The sequence below is a fragment of the Siniperca chuatsi genome, linkage group LG10 (genome assembly GCF_020085105.1).
Source record: "Siniperca chuatsi isolate FFG_IHB_CAS linkage group LG10, ASM2008510v1, whole genome shotgun sequence".
NCBI lineage: Eukaryota > Metazoa > Chordata > Actinopteri > Centrarchiformes > Sinipercidae > Siniperca > Siniperca chuatsi.
This window is the reverse complement of record NC_058051.1, coordinates 17,286,008-17,300,271: the sequence shown is the minus strand read 5'-3', so window position 1 is coordinate 17,300,271 and position 14,264 is coordinate 17,286,008.

Sequence of the window (14,264 nt, the reverse complement as noted above, 5' to 3'; positions counted from 1 at the left end):
AGCTAACAGCAAACTGTTTTACCTTCTCCTCTCTCCTCTCCAGTGTAGGACTTGAGGGACTCATATTTTGTTTCAAAATGTCTTCTGACATTGTATTCCTTTTTCACAGTTATTGACTGTTGGCAAATTTAACAAACGCTGCAAATTTTGAAATTTCTTGCTGCTGCCATGTCTTTTATTTGGTAATGAGAAAGCGTCTTTGGTAAACAGAAAAAGAAGAATAATTTAGAGATAGTGACACCCACCATTGAAATGTGTAACTATATTTATAATGATAAAAAAAAAACTTCTAAAATAACTCAAGGGCCACAACCAAAGGGTTTCAATAAGGGTGTCGGGCCACAGATTGCCTGCTGGTCATAGTTTGGTCACCCCTATTTCTGTTACCTTCTCAGATTGAATCCGGCAGACAGGCCACTGTACTGTTTGCCTCAGGATAGCTCGGCAGTACACCATCGAATTCCCTGCTGGGCGGTGGTTTGCTGTGTCAGGTTACTGGTCATGCTGCAAATCATGGATGGGAAAAGAGCGTTCTGTTCTTTTTTTCTTTATTAATCTATTAATATGTGCAATATCTGTACCATTATTTATCTCACCATTTTCCTACCACTCCCTTTCTCTCATTCCCTCAGAAAATTTGCAATTCAGAGCTTTGCACTGCATGAATTTTGTGTTTAAATGTAGACAAAGTATGTAGCACACAAATGTTACACTTTGAAACAATTGAGGCCAAGAAATGATAAAATACTGTTACAGAAAATATGCTGTATACCTTGAAATTAGGTAAACAAGGAGAAAAAGCTCTGAGCTCTTTGAATCACTAGAAGGGTGGAGAAGCAGAATATTGCAGGAAATTACAATTCTAATACTGGTAATTGGTAATATTCAAATATGCTGCTAATCAGTCTTTGGAGGGAGAGAGACAAAAAAAATTCCCGTCTGGGATGAGATTTAAATAGACAGAGAGGAGGGGTGTCAGTGTTGTGATGAATATTCAGTTGTTGACATTTAGCGTGGAGCACTGAGGATGTGAGGGTGGGATGATGCCAAGTTAAATAAGAGCATTACAGAACATGGAAGAGATAGGGGGATGAGGAGAAGTAGAGGAGATTAGGGGGAGACAGGGACAACGATTGAGAGAGATATCTCACACACACACAGCAGACTCAGGGGAGTTCGTTTGGGTCAATTTTCAGAATGGAGACCATGAGTGTCGCCACTGTAATTAATGGGAAATTGTTATTGATGATTGTTATTGTCAGTTTGGTTTTTGTAGGCAGCTTAGTGACAGTCTAGAAACTGGATCTGGGTCACACTGCCGTAGTCTACTCATTAAACCCATTCAGCTCCCTTGCTGCGCCATCAGCTGTTTATTCAGCTATTGAGATAGTGCGGATGTTTTCTTCTCTCGACTTCAGACGCTTCTCTCAAATTCAGACGCTCATCACCAAGACTGAAAGATCCCTGTGTTAAATTTGGAGAGGGATAAAGGGAGATAAGTAATAGATAGAGAGACAGAGAGAGTGACGTGAGAGAGAGAGAGAGAAAGGGAGGAAGCAAGGAAACTGTCTTTGTGCTGTTGTTTACAGACGCTGTTTATTAAGTTAATGACCTCTTTTGCATAATTACAGTCACATACAGTTTGTGCTGAATCCAAAACTCAGGAGAGTTTCTGTTCTAAACATAGGCTCAACCAAAGGACATGTCTGTGTTTGTCACTGAGAGAACGCACAAGTTTTATGTCCTGCAAGTTTCCGATGCTGTTGTAGAAAGTTGTCGTAGTCATAGTAGCTAGCAGAGTGATATCATGGGTCAGAGGTGTGTGTTTGGACATCTTAAAACTATGTTTACATTTCCAAAGAATATGGCTGAGGTCTAACTCGTTCATTTATTCCTCCTCCTCCTGATCTAACAACACAGGTGAGGGAGGTGTGGGTGGACGGCTTGTCCTCTACAGCTCAATATCTCTCAACAGCTCTGTATTGCACCGTATTTGCTAAGCCACACCCACTTCTGAAGAAATCTTATGAATTTGATTCACTTCCTCTTCGTAATTATACCACACCCACATAATTCATTTCACTCGTCATTTTTAATTTCATGTCACATTACAGAACCTAAAAACGCTCTTTGTTTTACTGTGACTTTAAGAATTTACTCTGAACAAGAAAGTACACATTTCACAGACGGGGTAAACACACACAAGCACATCCACACACACCTTGTTGAATACATTGTTCACTTGCAACTATAAAAACGGGAGCATGCAAAATTGTACACACTTGAGTACCCCTCAATGAACACTCTCACAGCTCTACACGCAGACTAATGAATACATTCCACAACACTTTAGAGTCACTGCAGATAATGATGTCTATTTGCATAATTAAAGGGGATGAATCAAAAGGTAATTTACAGTACCCTCTTGTCCCCCTGCTAAAATGTAGGTTGAAAAGGAGGAAGGGAAAGAGGGCAGAAGGTGTTGCATACACTTACATCCTCACCCTGGGGAGCCTTTTTGAAGGTGTGTGCAAGGTGGGGTTTTTAAAACAGGCATTAGAAGAAAATGAACCTTTGTACATCGGCGTGTCACACATAATATCTATGGCATTACCCTAGGAATATTCACACACACACACACACACACACACACACAGGCATGCAAAACCCCGAGGAAGCAGGAGGTGCAATTCTTCAAACACATGAACACAAAAACAGTCCACCATTTTTCCTTCAATCAATTTTTCCCACCTTTCCACCTACCTCTCCTTTCATTTCTCTCTCCATCCATCCATTTCTCCATCCATCCCCCTCCAAAGCCTCCAGTCAGCAGTCAGCTATAGAATTCCATTACAGTCTAGTGATGCAGCACTTCAAAGGAGGGAGAGCTGCATATGTGTGTAACTGTGGGAGTGTGTGCACGTGCAATATAGTGTAAGTGCAAGATTTTTTTGCTATGAGCAGGGAATCTCATCATCAGGTGCACAACAGTGATGTCCCCAGCCAATATTTATCCTGCAGTGTGTGCAAACTGTTTTTCTTTTTTCTTAATCTGGAATGTGCTGTAAGCAACTTGCGTTTTGCTCAAAAGTGTGATGTCTTACGAAGGACATTTGTTTGTATGTGTCTGTTAGCAGCAGAGCAGCAGTAGGTATATCACCATCCACATAATTTACCAAATGCAAATTTTAAAGGAGCATTATGTGACATTCACTGCCACTAAATGTCACACTAGAGCACCAGCATCTCAGACCAAACAAATGGACGCTATGGCCCACCAGACTCCATTAAGAAAATTAACCATTAATTCACCGAGTTAGATGTGAAAAGGCTGCAATGGCTGCAACGTAATTCTTGGGGACAAATGTGTCTGTCAAAGTACGTCCACTAAAAGTGCTTGTTTTGACAACATTATGGAAAGGATCGCTACAGAGCTAGACCTTTTTGTTAAACAGTAAGATAGTTTTTGTTTAACCAGAAACAGCCGTTTTATTGCTCTCATTCGCCACCGGACTCCATTGATAAAAACAATAATTTTACCTCGCTGATCATCTAAAAAACACTCTTCATTCAAACTGGAAAGAAACAAAATAAAACTCACCAAAACTGTCTTTGTTAGTCTTTCCCTGTTCCCTGGCCCCTGTTCCAACAATTGCCAACTCTGGTTTGGTTAAACTAAATCCTTTATTCACCGTGTTAGATGAGAAATATCGTTGTTGTTATATCGCTCTCCACTAAGCCAACAGTTTCACAGGGAGGGACTCACATGCACTAAAAATTCACGCGGTCGGATGACTACCAACCAAAGAACAGAAAAGCGTGGATGACAACACACACGGCGTCTGCTCAGGACGCCATTACTCCACTATATTTTTACATAGCAAATAGCTGTTTGCTGCTATATTAATGTTCAAAATCTCAAATACAGACCATTTAAGTAAATTACCAATAAAAATACCAAACATAACCTATCGCATGTACCTCTCCTGCTTCCTACGGCTAAGGCTCCTAATGTAGCCTTAATGTCAGTTTTTCCTCTATGTGCATAAAATTCGGTGCTTTTGTCTGTGTTTTTATTATTTGGGCTCTGAGATGGGGGATAAATGGGATTTGGCAGAAGTATGGTGAAGAAGCATCTGTGCTGGAAATAAAATAAAAATAACAAGGTTACCAGATCCCACTATGCCATTGTTTATTCCAATACTCTGTTTCAATTAGCCTTTTGTGCATATTATATTTATTGATAAACAACATCTCCACCAACCGTGAAAACCTCTCTGAAATTTTTCTCTCATGGCTGAAAACGTACTTGCTGTTGAGATATGAGATATGAATTGAATAAGTCAGTGAATAATCAGCAAAACATTATATATAATTTCTTTGATATATAAGAAAAGTCAGTTTTGGCCATCTTTCATAATAACAAGGACAGGGTTTGAAATCTTTCTGGTAGCTCTCTGATTATCTAACTTCAAATAACAAGACTTAGAAGTCATCTACTGAGGTGTGGAAATTGAAATCAATACATCTCCTACTTTATCCTTTAGCGTACACCAATGTTAATTGGCCAGATGTTAACTGTGAGTTAGACAACATTTGCCTTGTACTGCTTCAGACTGCGTTAGTGTTTCAAACAGCCTGTGAAGCAGACACATACTTACTGAAACTACACATTTAAGGATAGCATTCCGATATGTTACTCACAGAGGAGAAGTCATTAACGTAGTGGTAATTGTGGACAGCTGCAGACAGCGAGCTACGAGAATACAAAATGACACAGACAACGGCAACAGAATCTGACCGCATCAACTGAAAAGCATTTATCTTATAAGGGGAAAAAAAGTTTCATCTCCAGTGGAGTTCCCTTCTCTTCAGTTAGATTGTTCCTGCATTTCCACTGGTAAATAATTCACAGGCAGAACCATCAGCAGACAGGCACGGCGGTATAAATGTTTTAGTGTGTGCGTGGGGAGGGCAGTGAGTGACGTTGGAAATGGTGGTGTGGGGTGTAACGATGGAAATAGTTTTTAGTGGTGTTTCCTGTGCTTTCAAAAACATTTCCTGTTCTGTCTGTCGTCCTGTCTGTCTCCCACTCTCCCCCTGATGGACTAGATAAGGGTAGATGAGGTTCTCTTTCCATGTTTTCCTGAATGTAAATGGAAGAAGTCAGCTCCAATGCATGTCAATAAAAAGGGCAGAAAACAGGCGGTCAAAAATAGCTTCAACTTGGATTGGACATCTGTAAGACAAGAAAGGAACTGCAAGACGCCCAACATTTTCTGTGCTGTTTTCTTTATATTTTCACTCACCTTACATCAGAAGTGCATTTGTTGTAGGTGTGTGGGTGTGTATGTGTGTAAACAACTGTTGGTGAGAGACAAGTTGGCCTAATTTAATGACTTGCTGGTCAACAACAGGGGTGCACGGTGGCAGAGCGGCTACAGCTCCTGCCTCCCAATAAGGAGATCGTGGGTTCGTGGGTTCGATTCCCGGACCGGACCAACATCACACAATCTCTCTGCATGTCCTCCCCGTGTTACCGTGGGTTCTCTCCGGGTTCTCCGGCTTCCTCCCACCGTCCAAAGACATGCATGTGTAGGTTAATTGATAACTCTAAATTGCCCGTATTGAATGAATGTGTGAGTGAATGGTTGTCTGTCCTTGTCTGTGTCTGTGTTCGCCCTGCGACGAGTTGGCCACTGTCCAGGGTGTGCCCTGCCTAAGGCCCGAAGTCACTGGGATAGGCTCCAGTCACCCGCGACCCCCTAACGGGGACCAAGCGGTAGAAAATGGATGGATGGATGGTCAACAACAGAATTAGTCAGTTACATTTATCAGTAAAAAATCCATTATCTAGGTTTCTGACAGGGGTGTTTCTCTGAGAACTGCTACTCATTCCTGGGGATGTGTCTAATTACTGGTGGGAGTGTAAGGTGATTAACTAGTTCTTTTTATTTCCTGTCTTTATTATTTCCTGTCTTTATTGGTACAGGTTTCATTCACATTGAAACCTCTCATTCTCATTAACAGTACACATCACCTATCTGTCTATATGTCGGACACTAATTAACGTTAGCCTAGTCCTGTCTGGGACTGTTTCACCCACTTTGTGGCCAAACCGGGCGTAAAGTAGCCACAGCATCACCACACCACCAATGTCTTGTTACCTTGTTTATCCAGCTCTTTATATTTAAGGTTGTTGTGGCTGCTGAGCTGTCGCTTTCTGTACCGACACAAAAACATTTTCCTCAATCCTCATGTATGAAACAGACTCAAGTCTCTCCTTTTCTTTGTATTTAGTATTTAATTTAGTTTTGATTAATTTTGTGCTGTGTAATTAGTTGTGTGAATGTCAGTGAAACATTTGATCAAATTAGTGGTGGTGTAAACATTAACTGATTAATCAAAAATGTACAGAAAATTAATGCACAAGTTATTTATCAAGCAAAATGCTAAACATCCGCCAGCTTCTCATACTGTATATGGGATATATTTTTTCTCTTCTATATAATTGTAAATTGAATACCTCGGCCACACAAAACAATGAACTTGAAGATTAAACTTTGGGATTTGATGCTCAGTGTGTGAAAACAGTGTTTTTTTTCTTAATCTGGGATGAATGTTCCTTAATCCGAACAATTTTATAAACAACACAATTAATTGATCAATTATTATAATCAAGTAGAGAAAAGTCTTCCATCATCAATGCGTCAGTCAAGCAGCACAAATTACAGAGGACTATGAGATAGTGAGAAACGGAAACTGTGAGCAAAGATGGCTGACCGAATGCTGCTCTACTTGTGAGGCCAGAAGGCAGAGCAAGCCAGACCGGGGTTTGGCAGTAAACAGGGTCTGATTCACGCATTGACAGGAACAACATTAGCCGACACCATTCTTGTCGGCTGTAGCCATAGGAACCTCACAAGGGGAAGTTTTCTGAAGTTTAGAAGGAAACACAGATATAGGTTTGGCTGGTTCTCACCAAACAAGAAGATAGTTATCGGCACAGACACCACACTATATATATTTTTTTACACATTTAGATTTTTTTAAAATTATTATATTATATTTTAAAGTTTAAAAATGATACAGTCTTTTCATGTATGATACATCCATCTAGTGTTGCAGTGGTACTATCAACATCAGCGAGAGAAATCAGACCCTGACCTATAAATCAAAAACCTAGTTAACCCAGTTAATCAACCATAAATCTGACTTTACATTAATTCACAAAATGTGTCCCACCATCCACTCAAAATGCAGGTAAACTTGGTAGAGTCTGTTTTGAGAACACTATGCCTTTTGAATCTAAATAGTATGTGGCAAAATTAAATGTAAAGACAGCAACAAATTATGAAGTTTACTGAATTGGGATGAGAGATATATTGTAATATATTGTTAACAGAGAGTGGATACTTCCACTCAAAATTACTGCAACATGTCATTGCAGAACCCCAAGTAAATGTCATACTGGATAGATAAACTACTGGATAGACAAGTGTACAACCAATGTACTGGATGAACATTACATGTGCGTATGTTGCTGGTAAAAAAAGAGTATGTTATTTTAGTTTGTAATGACTTTGTACCCAACCATAATCAATTTGTGCGCTCTGCAGCCTGACTGACACCTGCCCAGTGCTCCGGTTGTTTGAGACACAGCTATTTGTTTCAGCTGACAGGAGCCCAGGGCAGCAGAGACAGAGAGAAGAAGAAAGGAAAATAGAACAGAAAGTGAAAAGGGAGAGGACAGAGAGGGGAGTGACAAAAGGACAGGGAGATTTCACTCACATCAGACACAAATTTCACACATTTACCCATAATTCATGCAAATGGAGGGAGGCTGAAACATTTTAAAGAAAATTGTGTCAGCCTGCTACGAGAGTGTGTAGCAGTAGTGCGATGTCAATTCCACTCCCTATCGTATCTCTTTCCTCATAACAGAGCACAACCAGACGCTCAGACAGACAGATAGTAAAGTCAGTTTGTGTATCGATGCAGCGTAATTAGAACGGACAGTTAACGGGCTAGAGCTTTATTAGTCAGAAGAATGAGATGGAGGCACAAACGGCTGCAATTTGCCATTTTCTCCCCATGAATTCAACATCTTAATGCCTGCTATTAAAATAATGGCTATGAAAAAGATTTTTGTCCTTTTTAATTGCATTGTCATAAGTTATCATTATAGCTACCTACCATAGCTTTCTCAAGAATTAAAGGAGGTGTTTAGGGTTAGGGTTACCCTAACCCTAACCCCAGTGAATCCTCCATCCATTAATTGTGACAGATGGTTGATTCAGTTTAGCATAGGGAGGAGGACAGACAGTATGAGTTTAATTGTACATTTTTTTCTTCATGTAAAAAAACAACAGTTAATCATGAAGGATAGGTCTGCGAGTGTGTTAGTAACTCGTGTGTAGATCGAAGGCATTGATCGGAGCAGCTATCTCACCTCACTGTGCGTCAGTGAATGAGAGACCAGTTAAATGCACACAGAGACAGACACACACATGCAAACACTTCTTCAGTCACTCAATCTTGTACTGTATGTACCTACTTGTCTCATTTCACTCTTAAGTCATCATCTCCGACATGTAATTATTTTCTACAGCGGACACAACAGTGCTTTTTACCTTCTGCGTATTTATATAATGCTGTATCTTTGTTCCATATTGGTCTCATCCTCATCTTGACATCTCATTTCCACCCATCAGTTTTTCCTCTCGCTGATTGAACACAGCTGTCAGACGTGCCGCTCAACACTTCACAAACATTTCTCCTTCATATGTCGCCTATGTGAGTGCAGCAACCTTGAGATGGGCCGACTTTGTCCCTGTCTTCTGACAGCTGAAGAAGTTTCTGTCCTTCTTTCTCCTTCTCACACACAAACGTACACACAAACACAAACTCACAAGCATCTGTCTGTCTTCTCCCTCTCAATTTGTGATCTGTGTTAAAGCCCTGGGGGAGGTAGGTGAGGTGTCAGCAGTAATCTGATAGCACTAGGGTGGTCCAAATGCATGATTCCTCTTAACCCTGATCCTCTCACTGCATCCATCTAGAAAAGCCTTCCCTGTTTTGTCACTACAGCTGTGGAAGATGAGCTTATAGTCCCCAGGCCAGGGACTTAAATGAATTAGGATATTTTTTCTTTTACTTTTAAGTTATTTAGCAATTTGTGGCCAGCTGGCATAACTTAACTTTAAAATACTGCAGTTGAACTAGAGGACCTTGTGGAAATAAGTTTTAAAAACTTCAATTAATTCTAATTATCATTCTTGCTGGGAAATTATTGCCCAGGTCGGCCAGAGCCTGCAGGTATGGTCCGTTAAGCTCGAAGAATGCTTAGGATGTTAGAGTTGGGGACAGAGAGGTAGCCTGTCAAGTGAACTCTGAGATATGCCGCTGCAAGTTTTAATGAAGAGGTAATCATGTAGAAATTACAGATGAGCAATCATTGATTAATAATATGCTACATGTTTTACAAGGAGGTCAGGGATTGGTGGGGCTACAGTGGATCCCACAGATTAACCGCTTTGATTGGTTCGGTAAAAACCCAGCCGGTCGAGTCTGCAATGACTAGAGTTAGATAAATGGGCTCATAACTTCCCTAAAGTTCCTTTTTTCTCCACCCCCCAAACCCCTTTTCTTCATTTGTATGCAAAGTCCAATCCCTTAGGCTCCCTTTCCTTCTCTTTAATTTTCAGCCATCTTTTTTTAATCAATTTTCTTTTATCTCTGGGAAGTTATTTTAATACTCCTACATCTTATTTCATTCTCAGCAAGACTGTGTGGAGATATCAATTATTCAATGGAGAGGGAGCTGAGGAATATGTTAATATTGATTAAGCTTTCGCCACACCTAAGAAGATTACACTCTCTTATCACTATGCTAGAGTGCTGCATTAGCCAGGCAAATGAAAGGACACATAGATACACTGTGTTAGATATACAGTGATGTTAGAACATTTGTGTCTTCCATGTTTGGATCAGAGATTAAAATCCTATTTATGCTACATGACAAGCAGTGAAAAGAAGGCATGGCCTGCATTCATAATGACTCATACAATGCTTTGAAGCTTAACCCCTTAATTGCACCAAAGAAATAAACTTACAGATTAGCCTCGAGGCCAGAGGAAATTAAATACATTGTACCAGGCTAAATGAGACGAATAAAAGCGGTCCTGTATGAAATCCAATTCTACTGTGTGTCTAGAATCATCTTGGTTTATAATGTATTGTGTTGTTTTACCCCAACCATTGTGGTGTCTGTGTCCTAGCTTCTGTTTTATTGCCACGGGCTACAGCATTGGTTTTGGGCAATGATACTGCAGATAGTGTGGCATTTGTATCTCATTTCCCTAGAGCCCTGTAGGGCAGCCAGGAGCTGTATATCTGTCAGGGTACAAAGCAGCCAGCCAGAGGGCCAAGGAAAAAGGGAATGGAACAGAGGTGGGCGTTAGGGGACAGGATGTCATTGTGTGTGGTTCAACAGGGATGTGAGATACGCAAGTGTTTAAGATACAGCTGAAGGAGGCTTCGGAAGTCAAAGGGCTGTTTGGGATTCATGAATGCAGGAATACATGTACAAGTGTTTCCCTCCACACCATCTTACAATATGCACACATATTTGTGCCCACAGCATACGCACATGCCAACATGAATGTAAATAAGTTTACCCTTCAGCACTTTGCATAAACCCCTTCTGCCGAACCTTTTCCCGCTCACTCCCACTTCATTCTGAACAGATTTGGTCAGCCTGCACCATTTTATTTATTTAGCCAAACATGTGCTCTCTGTACAGACCTCTCTTATTTGTTCTCTTTCTCTTGACTATGCACACATTTGCACTCATAAACACACATAAACCTGCATGGACACACACTTCATGCATAGTGAATATTTGACTGCTCTGCTGCAGTGTAGCCTCTCTTCCAGTGTGTTCCGCAGGCCATTGGTCTGGTTAGTCATTAAAGGTGCGTGCATGTGTGTATTCATTGTCTGCTGAATGAAGAAGCACCTGTTTGTTTTCTGATAGTTACTACAGTAGACATGAGAGATGTGTGCTGGTTGATACAAATTCAGGAAAAACCCAAGGATTGTCTCTGAGACCATCCATCTGCTGGCCGTATTTCACCAGCCTGTCTGCAGACTGCGTGCAGATGTTTTGCTGTTTTCCACAAAAAGAATCAAGAGAGAAAAGGAGAGAGAGAAGACGAGAGGGGAGAAGGGCATGAAAAAGACAGATAAGTAAAGATTGAGACAGGAGGAGGAAGAAGGGAGGAGAGCCCCCTGCTCTGCATTAATTCTCTGTTTGCCAGTCAGATCATGTTTTTTCCTATGAGATTAGACTGATAAAATGCATGTGTGTATGAGCATGTACGTGTCCACACACACTTTGGGAGTGTGTGTGCATGTGTCTGTGTATATACACTCACACCCTCCCCTGTGAGATAAGGCAGATTTGTCAGTGATGCAGGAGTTCATCCATGATTAATAGCCCGGCGTGCAGGAAACAATGTTATTCTGCATTAGCTACCTGTGGGACGCCCCGTACAACTGCATGTGTATTTCAGTGTATCTGCATGAAAAAGCATGAATATCAATCCTGACATCTTGTTCCAAATGCGTTGATGTTGTAAGTATGTTGGTATACAAGTCAACTGTGTCAGAACAGCAGTGTGTTGTGTACAACATTGCTGGTGTTTATTATTCATGAGTACCCCCATCCAGTTATGTGACTCCTGTAGGAAAACCAAAGAGCATGAAAGCTTTGCACAGGTGTGCCAATCACCTCTGACATCAGTGGGCATTTAGGGTTAAGTGATTTGGGATGGAGACCAGCTCCAGTGAATGTCGTTTAAAGCACGGTTACCACCTAAACAGAGGTCTTTTAGTGAATAGTGGTCTGGTTTGTTTCCTGTTAAGGTCACCAGATTACCATTTTCTTCACTATATCACTAATTATAGGTTTGTCACCTCTCTATACTACTCTGGAATACCTCATTGGTGGTATGAAATGTTACACATGCTCTTCATTAAATTGTAAATTGTTTCTTTTAATGTCGACCCTCAGAAAGGATGAGATGTGCATGAAGGATAACAAATGAGTTACTGTAGATTTGTAATTTTGAGACAATTGTAAACTGGATTATACATAAGGGGATGAAACTGCATCGTCATGACATTCAGTTGTAGCTCTAAGAACAAGGCATATTTATATCACACACCACTTGGCTTAAAGCTTATATTTTTAACCCATATTTTATGTCTCCACATATTTTATGTCTTTTATGTCATTTTGTAGTGTAAAAGTGTTTTATTGCACCGAGTATAACTTCAGAACATTGTTGTTTCCTTTGCATTTAATTATTACTAACTGGGTGAGTGTTGGGAATGCATTTGCTTCGGGGGGTCAGAATAGTTTTCAATTTATTTTCATAATATGCACCCCTCATAGTCATGTTGCCTGACTGTTTATGGTGACTAGTGGGCTGTTTGTCCAGACTAATGGGTTGCCAGTCCACTAATTCACCCACTAAACTTTATAGTAAGGGGTGACACTAGTTATACACCTACTGGCTAAATTATACTATGAAATTAAACCTTAACAGTTAGTGTGAAATCTACAGATTCTGTTTTGTTTTTCAGAAAGAAGTGAATGTGAAATTTTGTTTGTTTTAACATTTGATTTTACAATGAAGTCACACTAGCCTGGGAAACAGACTGCCAAGCTCATGTTTCATTTGCTCTGGCAGCTATGTCCGGCCCCTCTCCCATTCAAACAGATTTTCACCCGTCCTGGATCTGGTTGGGCCAATCACATAATATGGGGCAGGTTTGATATGATGACTGAGTAGCGTTACCGGTCCAGATTTGAAGTCACACGTTTCGCTGCTCTGATTGGTTGATAAAGCGCAAGGTACCAGGTTTACGAAACTCAGATCAAACTGTCAAACTAGGCAGTGATGATCAAATTTGAATCAAGATTCTGTCTATTTACCGCCTCAAATGTTTTCAGAAACACATTTTAGTGTACTGTTAGCTGTAATTTGATAAAGTTTGTTACCAGGTAGCCATTTTTTTTCCTGCTTGAAAACAGACCAAGGACCGCCCCAAGTTGCATGTGTCGCTCAGCACGTTTCATTGCTTTGATATGGTTGTAAGTCTTTCCAATTGCGTCCAGAGGCATTTTGGTCTGCACCCATTGATAGTGCCCCTCCAAAATGAACTGAGAGGTTCCCAAGGCTTTACATAAGACTTCATAAAGAGGCACTATTTAAGTGCTTGTGTTGTCCAGGGTGTGTGCGTTTGTGTGTGTGTGTGTGTGTGTGTGTGTGTGTGAAAGAGAGAGAGAGAGAGAGAGAGAGAGAGAGAGAGAGAGAGAGAGAGAGAGAGAGAGGCCAACTGATAGAGACACCAGCAGTAGATGGGATAACTATGGGAAGCAGAGTCTGTGAAGCCAAGGAAAGAGGATCAATACAAAATGTACTTTGTGGAGACTGAGAGCCAAGAAACTCTGCAGCCAATTAAATAGAAAGATCAAAAAGAGAGAGAGAAAGAGAGTAGTAGTAGTAGTAGTAGTAGAGAGAACCTCTGATGAAGGTCCATTATTTTCACTATGTACAATGCATTGATCCAAACACACCCAGTCTCACCCTGTTGTTACTGTGTGTGTGGTAAGTGTACTGAACTTGTCAGTCTCATCAACCAGTAGAATCCTGAGGTCAAATATGTCAAGGCTCATCTCTCAGTTATTTATGTGGTAGTAATACAAACTCAGCAAATCTTTAGATTTCTCTCTCATTCATTCATTCACTCTCGTCAACTTTAATTTTCTTTGAACCTGCTTCACTTAAAATGGCATAATGTTACCTTGATTTTCTCACATCATCACATGCAAACATGACGCATGTACACATACACACATTTAATGTACACTCACACGCAAACATATGCACACAATCACACTATACTGCCACCGCGAGCCATCACGTCATTCACATTTCCTGAAGCAACGGCTTGACTCAAAGCCCTCTGTCACTTTCATCATGAGAGAGTATCCAACTTCTCTCTCTTCAGCTTCTGCTCCTTTCGGCAGATGCATTCATTTTTCAGAGCCGGGCATGAATATTTCAGGGCTGAGTGACAGATCCAGTGAAGAATGAAAAGAGAGAAGGAGTAGGGGGATGGGGAGGGAGGTCCAGGGAGGTATGGGTAATCAAATTTGGTTTTGCAGATCTCATAAATGACTTAAGCCCTGC